The sequence below is a fragment of the Corvus moneduloides genome, chromosome 7 (genome assembly GCF_009650955.1).
Source record: "Corvus moneduloides isolate bCorMon1 chromosome 7, bCorMon1.pri, whole genome shotgun sequence".
Lineage (NCBI taxonomy): Eukaryota > Metazoa > Chordata > Aves > Passeriformes > Corvidae > Corvus > Corvus moneduloides.
Window position 1 is genome coordinate 20,379,034 of NC_045482.1, and position 21,074 is coordinate 20,400,107.

The 21,074-nt window shown below is 36.5% G+C and overlaps 1 protein-coding gene across 10 annotated transcripts in view; it reads right to left on the reverse strand.

Moving 5' to 3' along the window:
• Window positions 1-21,074, reverse strand: part of B3GALT1 (beta-1,3-galactosyltransferase 1) — a 187,806-nt gene that overhangs the window by 42,848 nt on the left and 123,884 nt on the right. For 7 of the 10 annotated variants that reach the window (XM_032113835.1, XM_032113824.1, XM_032113833.1 and 4 more), the window contains one exon: window positions 10,604-10,708. The gene's annotated coding sequence lies outside the window, so the exon portion shown is untranslated. Of the gene's footprint in view, window positions 1-6,971; window positions 7,104-10,404; window positions 10,457-10,603; window positions 10,709-21,074 lie in introns of all 10 variants that reach the window. The other 3 variants (XM_032113834.1, XM_032113825.1, XM_032113829.1) reach the window with 2 other exon arrangements.

The following is a 21,074-nucleotide window of genomic DNA, read 5'->3' on the forward strand; positions in this document are numbered from 1 at the left end:
CTTAGACAACAGAGCTCCTGGGCTACAAAACTCCTCCTCACTTTGTCTCAGATCTGTAAATCTCTCTGGACCGAGTGCAAGCATTTTAACTGGCCAGATGGGCACTGTGGTATCATGTAATGTTGGAGACAGGCCTGGAATTATGGTCACTCCAATGCATTTCACTTTGGAGAAGCAAAAGCACACTTTTGGACCAAGCTTAATTCCCAGACTGATGTGCTGGTTGAGCTGTTGGGCCAGGGCAGAGCACCGATGGTGGAGGTCAGGCCTGGCTGTGAGTGTGCCCAAGCTGCTGGCCACAGTGTCCTGCTGTACCTGTGGCCTCCTCTGGCCTCTTGGGCCAGTATTGTCTTTGCCTCGGGAGCCCCTTTCTCACATCACTGCTTCAGGGAAAAAGCCATAAGGATGCAGTTCGCGATGTGAGGAGCAGTGAAGGTGTGTGGGAGTAGGAACAGAAGAGACCAACTTGTGAGAACCTTTAAAGCTGAACTGTCAGCCAGTTCCACACTGGGTTCTTGGGCTCCGGGCTGAGCATCTGAAGTAGTGTCATGGCCTGCTGTTAGGTATTGAAGATTTTCTCTTAGTGGGTGAGCCAAAACCCTGCTCGTTAGCACACACCCATGCCATGCTTCCTCAGGGCAGACACAGCTTTATTTAAAAACAATCCAGGTAGGTAGTGCTCAAGCTGGTCTCATGAAAGGTCTTTATTAAATAGTAAACTGAACCCTTAGTAACTGGAGTTGCAAGTGCCTGTCAGAAATATTAATCTGAAAAAGGGAGATAGCTGCTGCTTTAATAAATATTATCCTCCACTGAAACATTTCCTAGAAGTTAAAACAGGAATATATTTTAGGAGATATTAATTGTGCTGTAAGGTTTCCTGCTGATTTGGTTTATGGCCTCTGCTCTTTTCTATCTACAAAACTTAGGTGGTCTTATATGGTTCCATGATGCTTATGTCATTAATAATTCTCAGATGCTCCTTGGGAAAGTTACGCAGTAGGATAAATCTTATATGCGTTACTGTACAGTTTGTCAATAGGGAGTTCCAGGCTTTTCAAAAAAAGTATTTCTCTATTAAAATGAAGATGTGTCAGGAACACTGATTTTATGATGATGAATGCTGAATGAAAAGCTTTAGAATCACTTGAGATGCATGTCAGTTATGTGTTGTTATCCATTTTCTCTTGAGTTTTTCCCCCCCTCATATTTTCCGAATAGATCTCTTTCTTTGGCAGGCTCCCAGAACAGCAAGTAACTATACTAGGCTGTTGGACATATGCTGTTAAAACTGATTGTCTGTGGCAGTGTTCAGACAGTTTATATATTCCATGAAACTTATTTTAAAAGGTCTTTTTGTTCATCCTCTATCTTAAAAGCCAGTTTCAACAAGCATTACTGAGATTTTGATTTACTGTTATGAGTGATGATTTTAAATGTGCTGGTGCTTTCATGGGAAGATTAAAACCATACTCTTGTGTTATTTTTTTCCAACCCCTGCCTGTGACTTTAGGTACAAAAGGTAGATTGTACTTTTGCTGTACAAAGGCTTCTCTGAAATTCCCAATGACGTTTAGGTATGGATTAATATTTTGTTGATTATTTTTAGGCTAAACATTACTAAATACAAAGTTTGATTGTGTCGCAAATCTCTTACTCTGAGTTTATTCATTCTTCTTATCTGTAAAAGGATCAGTCATTCCATAATTTTATTATAGTCAAATAATCAGCAGTAATATACCTGAATGGGATTATAAAATATCTATAGATATAAAGAATCTATGAAAGCTCCAGCTTTGTTAGTAATAGGATTAATAAAATTCTGAGGGTTCTGTCCCTCAATTGTTCTATAGAAAACAACAGAGGTGACAAATTTGGGGAATGCTGAATCAGTGCTGAAATATTTGCACTAGGAAAATGCCAAACTAAGATTACAAATATTTTGTATTCATTAAGAATAAAGAGATATGGGTTAATATTCAGATTGGGTATATAGAAAGATAATACTATTAACCAGTCACCAGACAATATTGTCTCTCCATCCTTTTATTCAGACCTTTGAATTATGATCCATCCTGTAATACAGAGTTAGACAGTCTTGACCAGCTACCCTGTAACCTTACCATGCCTTTGTCATATTTGCTAAGTCAACTAATAGTATTTTTCAAATACCTTCTGCATTCTTTGATAGAGAAGCAAATGCCTTCTGGTTCATTGTAGCAGATTATTGGGTAATGAAATTTCTAATCTGTATGCATTTAGACAAACTTGATGACTGATAAAAGTAGGAAATCTTAAAAAAATTACAGCCCATTGAATAGCCGAAACATCCAGTCACGTGTATGTTGGTGCCTCTTGCCTTATTGTTTAATTCTTCTAAATGCTGTGTTGCTCCTGAAATGCACATAGAAAGTTGAAGTTCTGTGTGGTTTACTTTTCAATAGAATAGGTGCATAACAGCTGATTCTTAGCACCTCAACTGACAGAATCCTAACATGCAGAGGGCAAAGTCTGATCCATGGAACCGTTGATTTGCATGAGCTACTTATGCACCAACATGTACAATAAATGTGCATGAGGTACAAGAAATGTGCTACGGGATGACATTATAATGACAATATAAGGCTCCAGGTGGTCTCTTTAGATGAACAGAGCTTTCAAATTAATACCTTGATGCTCCATATGGAATGAAAGAAAGACCTTTTCTCCAATAATGTGTACAAAACCTGAAATTTTTAACTGCATATGTGTGCAGTAAAATGAAACCTCATGTTGACATAGCTCTGAAGTAAATAAAATGATTGTATCATTGCAGGTATTGACTAATGATTTGCAGATTGCATTCCTCTGAATGTGTTCTACAACAATTCTAGTTGGTTTATGTTCCTTTAGATTTACAAAGAAATTCCCTTCATCTCTTTTCCTAGTCTATGTGCAAAATAGAAATATACCTAAATGTAAAAAAATTAAACCTTTCAGTAAACATGACCAAGCATCTGCCAGAAGCTACCCTGAGGTAGGACATATATACATTACGGTTGACCACAATGTTATCAAGCTATTTTTAATCAATACTTCTGTTCTGAGTCACTGTTCCATTAGTGACTTGTGTGATACTAACTCAATTTTTGGGTCAAGAAGCCTGTGCAGACCTTAAGATTTCCAACGCTTTTCTGAACAATTAATAATCTATCTGTGCAAATCAGGAATTTTGGCTCTTTGGAGACATGAAGTATCATTATAAATTTGAAATTAGAAAATAGCAAACAAAAAATTTTATATCAAGGTAATCAGGCAAGTTAAAACAGATGAAAGATGTTAAATGCTTCCCATTCCTAATCTCACTGCTCACGAAGGTGTCTCAGCACGACCTTCAGCATGTTCAGTCACTGTAGTGGAAAGTGTTTTCCTTCCTTGCGTAACATGCCCTGATGCAATTTCAGTTCTATAGTTATAGTCAGTCCCTTTAAAGCTAATACGTCAGATTCTGTTTTCTTCTTCAGAAATATTAGACCTGGGATATGAGCTTAAGCCATTTCCCTGTCACGGCAAGAAGGGCTCATGTGGTCTGAATTACTGACTTGGTAGCTTCAGTTCTTTGAATAGAGATTGAAACAATGTGACTCTCACAGCAAACTGGGAATAAGCAATACTTAATTATTACTTAAAGGGAGGTTGAAACGGAGGGAATAACTGGTGAAAGGTAATGCCCATACTTGGCCACTGTACAGTGTTTGCTGCCTGGATGGGAGTTTGAAGCAGGGTTCTGCTTGGGCAGCCACCTGTGAGTTTGTTGTTGTTCTGCCCTTTGGTTATTTCATCCAGAGATGCTGTAGCTACGCTGTGCATTCAGAACTACACCAAATGCACCAAGAATTAAAGTGGAATTGTCAAACTTTTTTTTTAAGTGAGACACTTTTCAATTTCCTGGACCATTTGTTGATACTCTAGGGGAGAATATATCTTTTGATGGTATTTCATCAAGATTGTTGTGTACTTGAGTAGGTATTAATCCAAATGCAATTTATTTTTGTGTTTCAGGATCATCGTCTTGCACTGTCCAAAATACTTAGGCTTTGGACTTCAGCTTTGAGCTTACATAATAGGAGACATTAGAACACTGTGGTTAGGGTTCATTTCATACCTGTCATGAATATTCACAAGTTATGGTCTTGTGCCTTTGCAATGCATAGATAATTATGGAATAAACTAGAAGATACAAGTTCTGTTAGACCATTTTCATGCTAGCTTTACTGGAATAAAAATAACCATCTGCATAGAATTAAAAGCATTCAATTGCACTTTTATCCATAAAACTGAAAAGGTTGAATGATGTACAGTTATTACTACATCTAAAATGTGTCTTTTGAGTGTCAATTTTGAATTGGTTTAAATTATCATTTTTGTTTTTTCTAGAATTTTTCTATAAATAGGATTTCTATTATGTATGTAAGGAAATAATTGGTTTTCCTTGCGTTTGGATTTTGAAATATTTTCTGGTGGGTGGTGGTAGAAATGCTCATTATTTGCTGAAAATTAACAGCAGCAATAGTCCTGTACAATTAATTTCACCATAGTATTTGGTCCAAGACGAAGTAAAAAGTGAATTAGTCACATGTCCAATTTTTGCTTCCATTAGTTTGCTTCAAATGCTTTATCAGATATTGCTGATGCATATTCTTCTAAGTGAAAACAGTTAATAGTTCAACATATCTTAGCCTGAAAAAATTCTCTGGATGTGGTGGATATGCAATACAGCTGGAAGGAATGTCAACTAGTTTATGTCTGAGCTGATGCAGAGTCGACTTTTTTGAACATAATCTTTCTTCAGTGTTTACTTGGGCTGAAATCGATTTTGTATGGAAACTTTTACAGCTTGTGTGGAATGAACTTGTGCTTATGATTTGTTTCCTAATAAGATGGTCTAGCTTAGTAACTGTGAAAGCTGCCTTTACCTGATGCATTTTATGGTCCTTTTGTCAAGATTAAAGAGATAAGAAATGCAAATCCTCAGATAACTACTAAACTTGCAGAGCTTTTTAGATTGCCAGTGAGAGATGAAGTGGGTAAGTTTGATCCTCATGATGTAGTGTCTGTTCTGTAAAGAAACAAAACGTCTCACCCACAAATGTTTGTTTGGAAATTTTCCCAAAAAAATGCTTTCATAAATGAAAACCCCCAAAATTTGAATGTATTTTGTAGCTTGGCAGCCAGAAGATGTGCAGACACTGTCAGAGATATGCTGGTCCTACATTTCATTACCCTGTCTTTAATGCAGAGGACACAGTTATGCTGTGTTGTATCTTTTATAGAGATATCAGGGTGCTGGTTTTTACAACATGAGAAGAAGAAATAGAAGATTCAGCAGGACAGGAGCATTTCTATGTTAGTAGCCAAAACAATAAAATCTGCCCTAGAATTACCACTTTCCAGCAGCATTAATTCCAACAAAGACATAAAAGTACTGTTGAGCATCTTACACATGAATAGATGGGGATGTAGAATAATCCCTTTTAAGGTGCAGGGTGGGGCAAAGGGATAATGCTTAATGACTGCTACTGGCTGGCAAAATGCTGTGTGTAAATGATAGGAAGGAGTAATCACTTCTTGACAGGTTGCTAGGGTTTGTTGTTCCTTTTTTTTTTAAATTTCATCTGTTTCCTAAGTTTTCTCTAAATGTGGAACCTTTTGAAATCCACTTGTGAGTGGTGTATATACTCATCCTATTATTCATTAAATGGATTATTGAGTGTACCTCTTGTTTTAAGCTTTGAAAATATACCCTCTGGGTCCTAAGCTTCCTTTTTTTTTGTAAACTGATTGTCAAAATCATCCACATCTACACAACAAAATTCTGACATATGAACAGATAGCCTTATGCTGTCAGCACTGCTCTGGTCACAAGTTCAAAACACAGCACCATGCAAACTGCTATAAAGAAAAATAGCTCAGTCCCAGCTAAAACTTGTACAGTGTCTGAAAAGAAGCGGTAAAGTCAACAGACAAAGAATTAATCTAGCAAATAGATGTGGGTTCCTGTCCTAGCCTGACCAGAAGAGATCAAAAGTTCCCATGTGAGCTACCAAGCAGTTGTGTGTTGCCTATAAGTGCTTTTGCACAATAAGGAAAGTAACAGACTGGCCATTACCATGGTGTATTTCAGTGTACCACCAGTGGTTGTCATGGATGAATATGCAGCCTTGACGTTACTGAGAACTGGGCCTATGGTTCTATCTTGCACATTTCTGCAGTTATCCTTAACATATAGCAGCAGTCAGTGCTCCTTTTGTATGTATGGCTATGTCCTCTGAACTTGTATAAGTAAACCAAGGAAATGCTGTTTCTTTCTAGAAGATATGACACTTGAGTAAAGTGAAATGTCACCTCTTTGCTCTGCAATGGAGGCATTACCATTATATTGAGCTGAAGATCAGTGCAATTTGGTTTTGTCTGCCTAGCAAGCTGAAGAGCTTCATGCTGGACCTATGGCCCTCTACAGAGGGCTAACCCCACCGTATACATACATAACTGCTCCTCAAGTTGACGTCATGAAAACTGTATTGGGTTTATTCTTTAATACATTGATTACAATAGGTTATTCAGCAGCAGAGAGACCAGGCACAGCTGAGTAACTTTTGCCATGTTTGTGGCATCTGGACTGCTGTTCATAACTTTGAGAAGGTAAAAACTGACCTATTGAACTTGATGGTGCAAAAGGTGGAAAGGGGGAAAAGAAAATTACATATCCCTCTGATGACTGATAAATCCTATTTAATCCTTCCAATTTATTTTCCTGTCTTTCAAAAGCCTATGTGAACATATTGTCAACATTTTCCATTTTTTCTTTGAAGTAATGCAGATAGTTGGTTTGGTGCATCTCCTGCCTTGAGGATTCTCCTCTTTTTCTTTGCCAGGTTCCCCAAGTCATCATTCACACAACTTGCTTTATGTGATTACTGTTCTATTCTCACCTCCAAGATGCCATTTAGTTTGAACTTGAACAGAGAATTTTGCTTTTGGTAGTGTAAGCTAAGGTTGTTTCAGTTTCTTTCCTTCTTGCCACTCACCCCCTCCAAAGTTTGTATGTTTCTGAAGTCAGCCTTCTGGAAGAACATGAGACACCACAGACAATCATAATTTTGTGTTAATGAAATTATTTGTCAGTGAACTAAAATTCTGAAGCAAAGTTTTTAGTTAATTAAATACTAGAAAAATACCAAAAACTGCAACAAGCCCTGCTACTTTGAGATTAAGTTCCATCTATTTGAATCTCAGCTTTCAGTATTATGCAGATTTTCTGCATTAACAATAAAGTCTAAAAACCAAGAATGAATGAAAAGCATGTTCTGATCATCTAACCCCGAAAGCTAAAAACCTGTAGTTCAGCACCTGTCTACAAACCAAAAGTCATAGAATAAATTTTCAGGTTGTGGTCTTGTAGTGTTGAGTAGTGGGAAGTTAAATCATTGCTGCTGTAACTATTTAAATGCATTTTCTGTGATCTAATTTTAAAGCTTTAGCTTTAAATGATCACTCTGCATTCCTCCTTTACCATGCCCAGTACCTCCACGTAGACATAGCTGCATAATTCATTTTGCCCTTGCTTTAAGGTAGACCGAAGCGATAGTGTCGTTGGACTGTGAATCAGGAAGTTAGGACTAAGAATGTGTGATTTATTTGAAACTCAGGTAAATGCTATTGAGGTTAATGTCCAGCTGGTGTGAAATAGGTCTCTGAAGGCTCAGACTAGGACTGAGCTAGGCTGAAAGTGCTGCCTGTTGCTGCCATTGAGGGTTTCCTGTATTTGTGCAAATATTCTACACTTCAGGATAGCAGTATATAGCAAACAGAACATGTGCACTGGGTTGTTGTGTATTGCACCCTGGGCTGTGCTTTTCTGCACACAGTTATGTGTTCAGTTGCTTCCATTTATTTTTGTCACAGAAAATGTATATGCCAAAACTGAAGGGATTTAGAACAGTCCCTTTTAAGGTGAAGGGTAGGGGAAAGGGATAATGCTTACTGTTGCTACTGGCTGGCAAAATGTTGTATGTCAATTAATGTATTTTGCCTTTTTCTGGACAGATGGTAGTTTAAGGCAATCCTAAAGGTATTTCTTCCCATTATGACTTTGTAAAGCAGCACAGCAAATTGTCACTTTGTACACTGTTCTAATGGGATATGGTTTTTGACTGCTGGGTTGCTGCAAAACACTAAAACTATGTGAGTTATAGCTTAGTGCTGTATCCTGGTGAATCAATGTTTACAAGTGTCTGCAATCATACAGATCGGATTTCTGAGTGACCTGCCTGTGAAGAATAATCATTTCAGGCATCTTAATCTCCCTTCCTTTAGCACAGATGTCTAAAAATAAAGGCCATGGTTGTGCTTCATTTTGTGAAATCCAGCATGCAACTTTTAACTTGGCTGACTTCAGTGGATCCATCAAACCACCTCTTCCTCCCAGCTCCCAAAGAAAATAATGTTCCTGACTCAGGTCTCCAGCTTCGAGTGGCTGAAGGGTTTTCTATTTTGTCCTTTGCCAGCCTCCTTTTGCTGATAAAGAGTTGCTATTTGCTCTAAGAAACAGCTTGATATGCACTTCTGCGGTGACTGGGTAATATTACTGTCCAAGTACAGCAGCTGTGGTACCCTTTGAAACTGAGAAGCCCTAACACTCACCTTGGCAGGATTGACTCAGCATATTTGAAATTTCAACTTTGCTGCTGGCCCCTATATTGTGTCAGTTTTGGGGTTTGAAATTTAGCCTTGGATTAAACTTGTTTCTGAAGTTATATTTATAACAAAAGCGGGAGAATAAAGTTATATTAAAAGAAAACTTACATAAAATTCCTGAGAAGGAATGGATTAGGTTGCTAAGGACTCCCCAAGCCCCTGGTTTTTCGATTATGAATAAGAAAGCAATATGAGCAGTAGCTGACTTGCTGATCTCTTTCTTCACTTAGAAGTCAGAGCTCAGGCATTAATTCAGAGGATTGAATGTTTTTTTTTCACTAGAGCCTTTACAGTTCTGCCATTCACAGTTAATATTGATACTCTGCAGGGCAGGAAATATTACTGGAGAAAGAATGCATCAAGGCTGATGATGCTTTTAATGGAATTAGTAGAAGTTTAACCATTTCTTGTAAAAGGAGGAAGGTTAGACCAAAAAAGATCTATGTGTTAAATATGAATCTGTACAATACAGATTTACTCACACCATTTTGAGTATATTTTAAAATGATTGCCTCTTATTTTCTAGGGCATTGTCTTGATTTCAGTCTCTCTGTAATTAGTTTCTATTTATGGAACAGATCAAGATAAGTAGTTTGCAGATGTCTAAAAGATACATGTTTTTGCATGTAAGAGTTTTCTTGCTTTATCCTTATGCAAATGCTTAATTATGAATGGTTTTTAAAGGGCCACAGGAGGTATACAGACTTTTTTTTTTTTTTTTCTGTATGGTTAATACCAGCAGTTTGGTTTTTTGCTTTCGTTTGTAAGTACTTCAAACTCTGTCATAGAAAGGAAAAAATGGCTTTTATGTATTTAAATACGCATAAAGATTAAAAGAATTGCAATCCTCATTTTTTAGTCACCTACATCATGATAATGGATCTGCAATATGAAAGTTCTGTTTTACAAAGTGCTATTACCAGGATTTGTTTCTATTTTTCATGCTGGAAAAAAATTTCCAACCTAAATTCTTATTACATATTTTTAAGTTTCCTTATGTTATAAATACTTCTGTATCTCAAGAGGTAAAGTAGTTTATTGTTTTTGACTCAATACAATTCTTTCAGGCAGCTATGCTACTGAATTTTTAGTAAAATAATGTGTGTAATTAAAAAAAAAAAGATAAATAGAGTTGCTATCACCCTGATCACAAAGTTGTGTCTAAATGCATGTTCTTGTGCACTGTATTTTGTATGCTAGTCTTGAATATTCTATTCTGTATAAATTCAGTATCAGTTAAAAGATCTTTGTAGTGCAAATAAAATGTAACTATTCCATTTTAATGTGATGCCAATAATGAAGTGGTAAATACATAAACCAAAGCATTTAAGGCATGTAGGTATTCAAAGTACCACATCAGTGTAGAAATGAAAGACAACATGAACACTGAGATATTTAAAGTGTGAGCCCTTTTAGAGAGCAACAGCAACCACCCTCCTTGACCTTTGATTGACCTCATGCACCACATTGCCTTAAAGATGGGATAATAATGGAAATATCCTTTATTTATAGTATCCTGTAGAAAAAATGGGTTTTAGCATTAGCTTTTGTAATTGTGCTATTCAAAATTTCTCAATAAATTCATTTCAGCCTTTATATTGTATTTTCCATTTTGGATTGTAAGGAGAGAGTGCTTTCTTAGGTTTTCTTTTCCTGTTAAACATTTACATTTAGTGTAAAGAGTGAAATCCAAATCTTTAATCATTAACAGGCCAAAGAACTGTTGAAGAATAAAAAAAGTCAGTCAACACAGTTTAATAAAAGCTACATAATCAAATGAAATTATATATTAGTGTTCATTTATACTGTTGTATTATCTATAAAGATCTAACCCATCTATAAATCATAGCGTTATGTAGGTACTTACCATTTTAAAAGCAGCATCAAGTGGAATTGGTGAAAAATCCCCACGGTGTAATCAATAATTGTTTAAAATGATGAGCCTTTATGGTAATATTTTCAAGTGCACCATCTGAAATCACAGGAAATTTACCAATAGTTGTGTATTTTGTTGAAAAAAACATTGCTCTGATATTTATTAACCATAAAATCCATGTCTGTTGCCTTTTACAGAGTACAAGGAGAGTGATTTATTTTGACAATGTCTTTTAGCTGGGTAACTAGGTAACTTACACTGTGCTACATGAAAGAGTTTGGACTGCATTTTGTGAAGCTGAATTCCAGTGCAATGAGTGAAGGAAGCAGATGGAATAAGAGGAGGACAGATGGGTATCAAAAAAACTGCAGCTGCCATTTTCAGTACCTGTGCATTAACTGCCATAAATCAATTTATTTTCATTTACTGAAACAGGAAAATCATAGATTATTAAGCCAAAGCACTACAGGTCCCAGAACCACTGTGTGTTGAAAGCATCTGTTTGTAGTAGTTAATAAGGGTCCTAAATGGGTGACATCTGAGAAAAATTTCTGTGGATAAGAAAGTCACCCCCAGTCCAGTCATTTCATTCTGCCAGGGCTATTTAAACATCTCTCATCCCGTAGGGGGAAGATTAGTTGGTTATTAGTTGCTATGTTGGACACCTTTAATGTTTTCCATGTAGACAAGAGGTGGCCTGCTGCAGTGAGTGCTAAGGGACTGCTCTGCCACAAGGCTTCAAGCAGCCTGGGAAGGAGCTGAATCTACAGAGCCCAGAAAAAAGGCTGAGAGTGCAGGAGGCCACTTTCTCCTGCAGCAGCTTTGAATTGCAAGACATGAAATGGTGGTTTAGAAAAACAAAACATTTTTACTATATTATATATTAATACACCAGTAGTCCTTGTTTGCTGCATGGTGCAGCTGCTCTTTCACATACTTGACCTAATTTGCTCATCCCTGTGGTTAAACAGGAAGTTCAGTTGAGAGCCAAATAATTTCTCTCTACCCCTCACCCCACCAGTTACTGCTAGCTTGTCGCTGATACTGTTGAATTTTTATATGAACACCTGTCCATTAGAAATTGGATGGTGTCCATCCAGACAATTTACATTTATTTTAGAATGTCTTACAATTAGCGGACTCAGAAAATTGTAAAATGCAAATAGAAATCACCCTTGTATTAGAAATACATGAGAAATGAAGAAATACAGGTCAGAATGTGTAATTGCTCTCTTTCTTGTTGAATTTATATCAAGGAGTTTTATGCCTAGAGGCACTGAATGAAATTGGTATTATATTTTGGTGCAACAAAGGCAGAAATTTGAAAAAGTCTGTAAATTGAGTATCTTGGAATTAGTTTTCTGTAATATTTTTATCACACTTCCTTTTGAATTTTCCTGTGAATAGTTTGAATTAAAAATTCACATTTTAAAAAAATCTGCCAATTTTCTAATTTAAAAAAAAATAGGGGCTCGAATGATTACTTTTTAGAATAAAATGTAACTGAAATATGGTGGTTTGTGATCATATGTAAAAAGATTGGTCAGGCTTTGCCCATCAATCTATTTAATGCAATTTAGAGATTAATGTGGTAAACCCTGAAGTTTTTACCTTTGTTACCTGTTTGTAGATTACCTTCCCAATATTACCTTATTCAAGGTGAGCATTGTAGGGCCAGCTGTTATCCATGCTGAGAGGCTTGGCTACACTCTTCAGCCATCAACAAATCCTGTTCAAAATGCATCTTCTCCCCCCATTAAGCAAATCTCTGTTGGATTGGGATGTAGCCTACGAGCTGGGCAAATAATTCAGGAGGAGTGTGGTGGGATAAATAGGATGCAAGATGGTTTGCCTTGGTTTCATAACTCATCGCTCACTTTTCAGTCTGAGTTTTGAATAAAATAAGTGTGAAGTATTTCCTTTAAGCAGGTAAACTGTAAACTACACACCATTCTTAAGCTATTGATCCAAAAGAGACAGTTTAAAATCTTGACCAGGGTCAAAAGAGTGAGAAACTATTTCTGATTTTTGTAATTTAAAGACAGAAAGGAATTACAACTTATTAATTCTAGAAGCATAGAATTGCTTTACAGTTAAACTCAGACTTGAATTTATGATTTACTGCTATAATACTTTTGAAAACAAACGTCCTTGCAGAACACGCAGTAGTGACTATTCAATCCCTATTAGATGTAATGGCCACTAATGAGTCTGCCCTAACAGATAACCCTTCAGCCCCGTGAAATCTGACAGTGTGTAGTGTCAGAAGCATCTTGATAACCAGTATAGAAGAGCAGTGTAATTATTTTGGTGTATATAAGTTAGACTCGAAGAATCCTGGGAAAGGGAAAAGGCTGTGCTGCTGTCAATACTTCTCATCAGTAAGTTTAAGTGATGTGCAATTTCATTTATGTATTTGATTTGTATTCAGCCCAGGCTGAGATTGCCTTTTCTCAAACTGCCTGATCATTTTGAATTCCCTGGAGGGAATGCTTTTAGAAGAGACAGCAATCTTGCACAATGCTCTTGCTGATGACAAAGCATGGGGCTTCTTGCCCTGACATATAGACAGTAAGAATGTGTATGCACTGCAGAGAAGAGGGCTCTTTGTTAAAGACCTCCTGGCAGACCTCGGCTACCATGTGCTGAAGACTGTTACCCAAGGACTAAGGCAAATCTAAGTTGCAGCAAAGAGGAAAACTCTCTAAAGTGGTCAAAACTCAAGTACTTGATCTTGTTTCTACCCACAATGAAAGATGATGTGCTGGTTTAAGTGTTTCCTGGAGCTCCCAACCCTGGGGGTTTGGTTACGCTGTTCGGCTCATGCACTTCAGCTTATTAAGGTAATGCAAGGTGGCGGTGAAACAGCTGTGGGGCGCATGTGGCAAATGAAAGGTCATAATCTTCTTACAAGTACAGATGGGAATAAATGCCCAGTATTCACTGGTTTTGGGGCATCTGTCAAGAGTTGAGTGTCCAGCAAAATTACCATATAAGGAATTACTCTTCCTAAAGAGTTTCTTCCTGTGTTTTTGTCAGGCATCCAATCATTTGTAGTCAAGCTGAGCTTCATCAGGTAATCCAGCAGTTGAAACAAATGTATTCTGTTCACCATGTGTATGCAATATGTATGAATTAGTGTAAGGGACTTGTAAGTAAGTTAACTGAACAGCAGATTCAATTCTGCATATGGAATTAGAATTTTATGTTTAAACTGTAGGTATTACATTTTGAGATAATGATAAACCTTTCAAATAAGTTACTTTAGTCTGGTTCTACTTTGTTATTTCACTGTTAAGTAAAAATTGAAGTTCAGTGTATTTGTTGGTGATAACACCATTTCTGTTATATTTTTGACGTTCTTACTATTCTTAGTTACTTATTCCAAAATATTAAAAAAAAAAAAATCAAGGCACTGGGCATGCACTTTTTCTCCTTTCACTGATTGTTCCTGTTGAGATTATTGAGATTGAAACTTCTTTATGCGGGGAAACATGGAGGTATAAAGGCTTGAGGCAAATGTAAAAATTTTTAAATCATGGTCAAAGCTAGTTTAGATCACTGGGCATGGGCTTGAGTGAATGTAGGGATAAGCTGAGAGGAGGTGGTTAGGTCCATACAATGAAAAATAAACTTAGATGAACAGGAATATGAAGAAGAAAAATGTAAATGAAGGTATAAAGAAACTTAGTCTGAAGACAGAACAATGATTATTATAGATAGCATAGCAAAAAACCAAAGGAACACATAGGAAAAAAAAAAATTCAAGTGGAAAAGGGTTGAGGGGTTTTCTGAAGATTAACACCTGTCTGACTTCTTTTGTTCCAGAGTCTGATTCCATGATCCCCCATACTTTTTAAAAAATTTCTCACTAAATAGTCACATGAAAAAATCACAGCAATTAATCAGAAAACATGGAATGTAAAGCTTTTTGTGTGAAGAGATGGAATGTAGGGACAGTATCCAGAAAGATTTCCAGAACACTGAAGAAGAAATAGGATGGAGAGTCTGAAGATACTTTTCTGAATATTTAGCTCTAACAGTCAAGTGTTAATAATTTAGAGTGATAGCAATAGGAATCAAAGTACCTAGTTGTCTTTAGATGGTTAGTAAAGGACCACCTGTGAATGAAATAATTTTTAAAATATCCAGTTCTGAATATCTAGCAATATTTTTTTCTGCCTTTGGACAACTATTTTAGCAGAATAACTCGTGTTTTTTTTCCTTGGATACTTTAAAAATTTATGTATTTCCTACAATTACGAAATTTCCTACAAATACAAAATACTGGGTACAGACACAAATAGGAAAATGTTAAGCAAAGAAGCTTTGTAAGGAACCTGATTTTCTGATGATGAATGTTCTGCAGAATGGCTATCATGATGCATCCTCCTTCTTAGCAATAGGAGAGGGATGTGTAACTAAATATCTCATCAGAACGATGTAGATGATGTTTAAGGCACATTCATTTTCCCCAGCCCTTTTCTCCCCCCAGACATGTAGCTTGCTAAAGAATTTATCACTGCAAAGGATGATGCCTAATGTATGACATATTTAGTGTTAGCTGTCTTTCACAGATATTTGGGTGACTTTATTCCCTTGACTCCATCTAAAAGGAAAGGTGGAAGATCATATGCCATTGTGTGTCCTTGCATTGGAAAGCAGGTGTTCCAAAGCTTTATTTTTGCCATGCATTTACTCAAGCCAGAGTAGTTCAGTAAGCTTCAGCAGTAATATTTTTAAGCAAGCATAAAACAGTTCTGAGCACTATCTTAATTGTTATAATTACAGCTAAGGACTTATGAACTGTTGATGAAGAACTAAAAACCAGTGGCTATGCTTAAAACTTTTAGAATGAAATGCTTTGTTGTTTCTACTTTCTGTAGATGTTTCTGTAGACCTAGAATTGCATCTCAAGTGTTTGTTCTGATAGTATTTCCATTTGGAAATGTCATGTATTTCAGGAGAAATTTTATTCCTAGAAGATCTTGAATTGCAGCCTTTTTATTTTCCTTGCAAAGCTGAATGGAATTCTAAATATACCCCATTCTAAAGTTTAAACCTTTTTTTTTAAAGCTTCTATTAAAATATGGACTCAGAGTTAGGAAAAAACCCCAACACCTTAAGTTAATCTAAACTAATCTAATACAGTATTGTGTGTGTGTCTTTACATGACAATGTAAGTCTAATAAATCCAACTATAAATATCCATTTCTTTTGTAGGGACTGTTAACGTATTGTAAGTAGGGCATCTGTATGCTGTCTGAGATGAAGTGGCTGCTTCTTCATTGAGTAGCAGCAGCAGCAGCAGCAGAATTTTGACTGCTTTTTAAATAGGTGTTCATTGCAAAGTTCATGCCATCCTCACTAAACTAAAGCTCTTCTGTGTTTAGATGAAATAACGACCAAGGTCTAGTCCTGCAGCCTACAATTATTTGAGTTATTTTTGCTTTGTGCTGAAGTCAGCAAAAATTTATCGTGTCAGGAGCTCAGAACTGGCTTTTTGTGTTTTTTGAGCACTGTAATTCCATGGCAGCTTGACTTACAATTATGTTCCTGACATCTTGCTAAGTTTCTATCTGTTTTATATGCAGTGACAAAGGCCGAGTATATTTTAAACAGAGACTTATCATAATATTTTACAGTCTCATTAAGACTTTTGGCCAGTCTGATCTACAGTTTCATCTTTTTTTAATGCATTTCCATTTTCTCTGTATTGCCTACACATACTGAATTTAGAGGAGACTACTTCATGAAGTGTCTGCTTTTGTTACAGTCATTTTACACTTTCATCATTATTGCATGAGATTTGTATTGAGTATATAATTTAGCTTGCTTCTTGCTCTGTGTTCAATCAAAACATGAATTTTCTGCCATAACACTTTCATAAAAAGGAAAAAAAAAAAGAAAGCACTTAAACAGGATACGGGTGTTTCAGCATGGTGTGCCAATGTGAAATGTCATACTTGTGTATGCAGGTTTGAACCCCCTGGAGCTTGGCAGTGTCTTAAATTTCTTAAGGCTGATGAGTATTTTGTTGTTTATGTGAAGGGTTTCAGGACTTCTGCTGCAGTTCATAACACAAAAGCTTCTGGCACTGTTAAGACCCTTTTTGTGCTGGCTGGAAGTCCCAAGGCAGAACAGGCAGGGAGTCAAAATAGCTGCAACAGACGTGAAATCCTGGCTACACTGACTTCAGTGGGAGTTTTGCCATAGATGACAGCGGGCCAAAGCTTTAATCCAGAAGTAGTCTTCCCTTGTTGATAATCCTAGTGTGTGCCCTAGGGAAGCTTTTGCTTCATTGCTGCCACCCAGACTGTGTTTGTTTGTGCAGAGAAGATGTAAGTCTCTTATGGTCTCTCACGCTGTGCCTTTCATAAGTACAGCACTTCTGGGAATGAAATTGGGACAGAGGAGAAAGAAAACCCTAAGTGTGCACACATGCTGTCTTATTGCTTGTGTCCTGAGTCATTCCCAGGAACACGGATCAAGCACTCTGACCTGAGCAAGATTAGCTTCTTGAGACTGCAGAGGAGGGAGTCATCAGTGACTGCAGCCAGTGCATCTCCCAGTCCCTGCTTCTGCATTTGCAGATTATCCCTTCAGTGACAGACTTGTGAAGCAACAGTAGATTCATTAATTCAGTCCATTCATTAATTCAGTCCTTCTTAGCCCATGCAGACCGAGTTATCCATGTAAATGTGATCTAGTGAGCTATTGTCAGATGCCTCATAAATTTTTATGTTAAATGACAGCAGCAAATGGGAAGTGTTTGACACTTTTTTAGTTATGTGGAAGGTGTGTGGTGCGGAGTATTAGAATTTGCATTTAATCAGTGCTGATTGAAAGAGGAAATGGTCTCCAGTTGTGCCAGGGGAGGTTTAGATTGGATATCAGGAAAAATTTCTTCATCAAAAGGGTTATCAAGCACTGGAACAGGCTGTCCATTGAAGTGGCTGAGTCACCATCCGTGGATGTATGTAAAATATGTAGATGTGGCACTTAAGGTTTAGTGGTGGACTTGGCAGTGATAGCTTGATGGTTAGACTTGATGATCTTAAAGTATTTTTTTTTTTATGATTCTGTAAGAAGAAAAACAGGTAAAAATAACTCCTTGTCCTTTGGGAAAATATGTTATATTATTTCTGTCAGGTGAATGTGTTCCCATTAGAAATATTCTCAAATTTTCTGTTTTCCAAGAGTATTTATTCTCTTATGCATCCCGTCTAAAACATCATTTTGCTACTTTGTGAAATAGAGACTTTCAAAATTCAGAATCATTTAGATTTGTAAATAATGCTCATCCTATCAAGTACAAAAAGAATAAACCATTGCTGCTTCACAGTGCTGGAAGTACAAATAATCTCTGCTATGTGTTACTGTCATAAGTCTTCATTTAAAAAAAAAAATTAGAAAAGTAATTAAAACCATTTTGGGAAGTTTTTGAAGAGTTAGTGTTTGCTGCCTGTCTCTATATATCAAATGTATGAAAAGAAATTGCTGTTGCTGCTTCCTCGGTACCAGAAATTAAATTCAAAACTTGTTTACACAGCTGACAGTTATTCATTTCATTTGAAGGTGGAAACTCAGTATTTTTATCTGTAATGAACTGAGAAGGCTCGTTAACTTCAAAGCATTGCTACAGTGGTCTATCCCATATGAATGAGAATTTATAGGCACAATACATGTATCCATTATGCTTATACAAACCTTGTGCTAATTTTACAAAAAAACCCCAAAATAAACAAGTAATTTCGCTAGAATTAACTTCACAGAAAATTACCACATTCATTCTCTTACTTCAGTCTTCACAGAACTTACTTCCTTTCTACAAAGATCATAGGTGGTGGCAACCCAAAGAGCACTTGCATGTTAGGTAATCATAATTTTTGGATCTGAATATGAGATATTGCCCTAGCTGAGCATTATTTTAGATTTAGACCTCAATCAGTCTGTTCAACTGCTCTTGAACCTTTGAATCCTTACAACATTCAATTCCTTAGTAGAACTCAAGTATTAATGAAGTAAATAAAATAGTCATGCATCATCCAGAACAATTAAGTGTGTACAAACACGAAAGATCTATTCTGAGATAATGTTTGTGGATTCTGATACCTTTAAGGTGTATTTTGGGAGCAGAAATTAACTGGTGCTTCAAGAAGTTCTGTTTGTGTTTTATCTTTTCTCTAGTTTATAGAAAAGGTTGGTCTTTGAGACGACATCTTTTCAGGAAATAATTTTTTCTTAGGGTATTAGATCTCTTATTCAAATAGGTCTGTGTGTGGCTTTTGCTATTATGTGTTTTCTAGTCTTGCACTTCTTTTTTCCCCTAAGACTTATCTGCTTATCACTAATTCCTGTTTGAACACCTTACATTGTATAATGACACTTTGAATCTCATTAGCAAGACACTGGATATTTCTTCAGAATAATTCATATAATTCATTGCATTTTTATTGTGATAACCAGAGGATAAACCAGCTCCTATTCCACAATAATTTAACTCATTCTACTACTCTCTATATGCCAATTATGATTTCACATGTCTACTCTTTGAGCTATCTGCATCAATTTAATTTTTATATGACAAAGCACTGTACACTTCTATGCAGGTCTATAAATAAAAAGCAATAAGCTGACATCTTTCACCTGCATCAAATGTATTTCATACCCTTTTTTTCTGATATACTTGCTATTAAACTTCTGTCTCTTTATATCTATTGCCTGTCTGTATTTCCCCTGTCCCTCTGCCCCTTTTCTGTCAACTGACAGAATTTTCAGCTGCAGATGAAGTGTAATACCTCATCTAGCTCTGTGCTAATGGGTTCACACAGGCATTGCAGACAATTTTTCTGCTATGGTATATAAAATAAACTGTCGACAGCCACATATTTGCTTTCACACATATAAAGTACTGCTTCTTTCAAGCAAGATGTCTATATATAGGGAGAAAGTTGAGGATCTCACTAAAATCTGTCTCTGAAATGAAGACCAGGCTAAAACCACAGAAAATAATGATGGGCTGAGATCACTGTCAACTCAAAGCTCTCAATGACCTAATCAGGCCGCTTAACTACATAGCAGTATCTAAGATATTTTAAGTGTTCATGTTATACTTGTGCATGGAAATTGTCCTATGTTTATAAAATTCAGATGGATATTCATGTAGTCTTTTTTTCAATGCTCAGCTACAGATGTCACCTGCATGTAACTGGTCTTCCAGGATTGAAGACTGGTGTCAGGCTGACTGATAGCTGCCTACCCATCAGACATGGGAGCAAATTGCACTCATTGCTCTGGGACACTCAGCAGGTTGCTTTTGTTTTACTCACACTGCATGTTACTGTACCTTGTCCTTGTGGCTTGCTTATTACCCCTGATTCCTGCTCTTACTCCTAGAGCTCCCCCTTGCAGTGCAATCCCACTCAGGGTTTTGCTCACTTAGCTCCCTTACTGGCAATACTCCTATTTCTCACACTCTAGCGTTCCAGGATTTGTCCAGTTCTTGACTTAGGAACAGCCTAACTAGATTTCTCATCTATTAAACAAAACAGGAAGTTGAGCAGAGACTTTGATGAAATTTCTGTATAAGTAATTTAACACTTTCTTCACATTATTGTTGTATACTGTTCTGTCAATCCCTGTTAATGGTGTTTACTCATTCAGGTTTTTTATAACTTTAGGTATTTTGGCCTTAAAAATATAATCTCTAAGCCCTGTAACACCTAAAAGTGCACTTTTAATTTACAACCAAAAGAGATTAAGACTTGCTCATATACATGTTTAATTGAAGGATCTGTAAACCTAAGACAAATAACCTTGTAAATAGTGTGAGATTTTTAAGAATCACAAATTATGGTGACAATATGGTCTGTTACACCAAAAAAGTGACAGGATTTATAAATCCAAGGGAAGAGTTTCAGAGAAGTAAGAGAAAGAAGTACATAGTTTGGGTGTCAGCAGAAATAGCTGATGCATTTCAGTTTGAATTTTATTCTCATTTAGCAAGCTATATAAGTAAAGATGTGTCTCTGGGTTGTTTTAAAATGTAAATGTGTCAACATTAAAAATAGATTATATAATATGAGCAGATGGAGGAAAAGACAACAAACAAATTCTCAATGCTGAGGTAAATCAACATGCCCTGAAGTGGTAACAATCAGATCTTTAGGGGTACTAGATCGCTTCTTGTGTATTTGTCCTTTTTTATTTCCTTTTTCAGAAGTTAGGCAAAATCCTATTAAGTTGGAGGCAAGAAGAGCTCAACTGCAGAATCACTTTTTAATTGCAAACATCATTGTGGCTGTTTTGGATATCAATTGAACTGATGGCATTCTTCAATATTACGAAAGGAGGCAATAACATTTTGCAATAACTTTGCAATATTGCAAAGCCTGGCAGCATATAGTATATTGTATAGTATCAGTATGGATGCAGTGCTCAGGTTTATCCTTAGAAATAT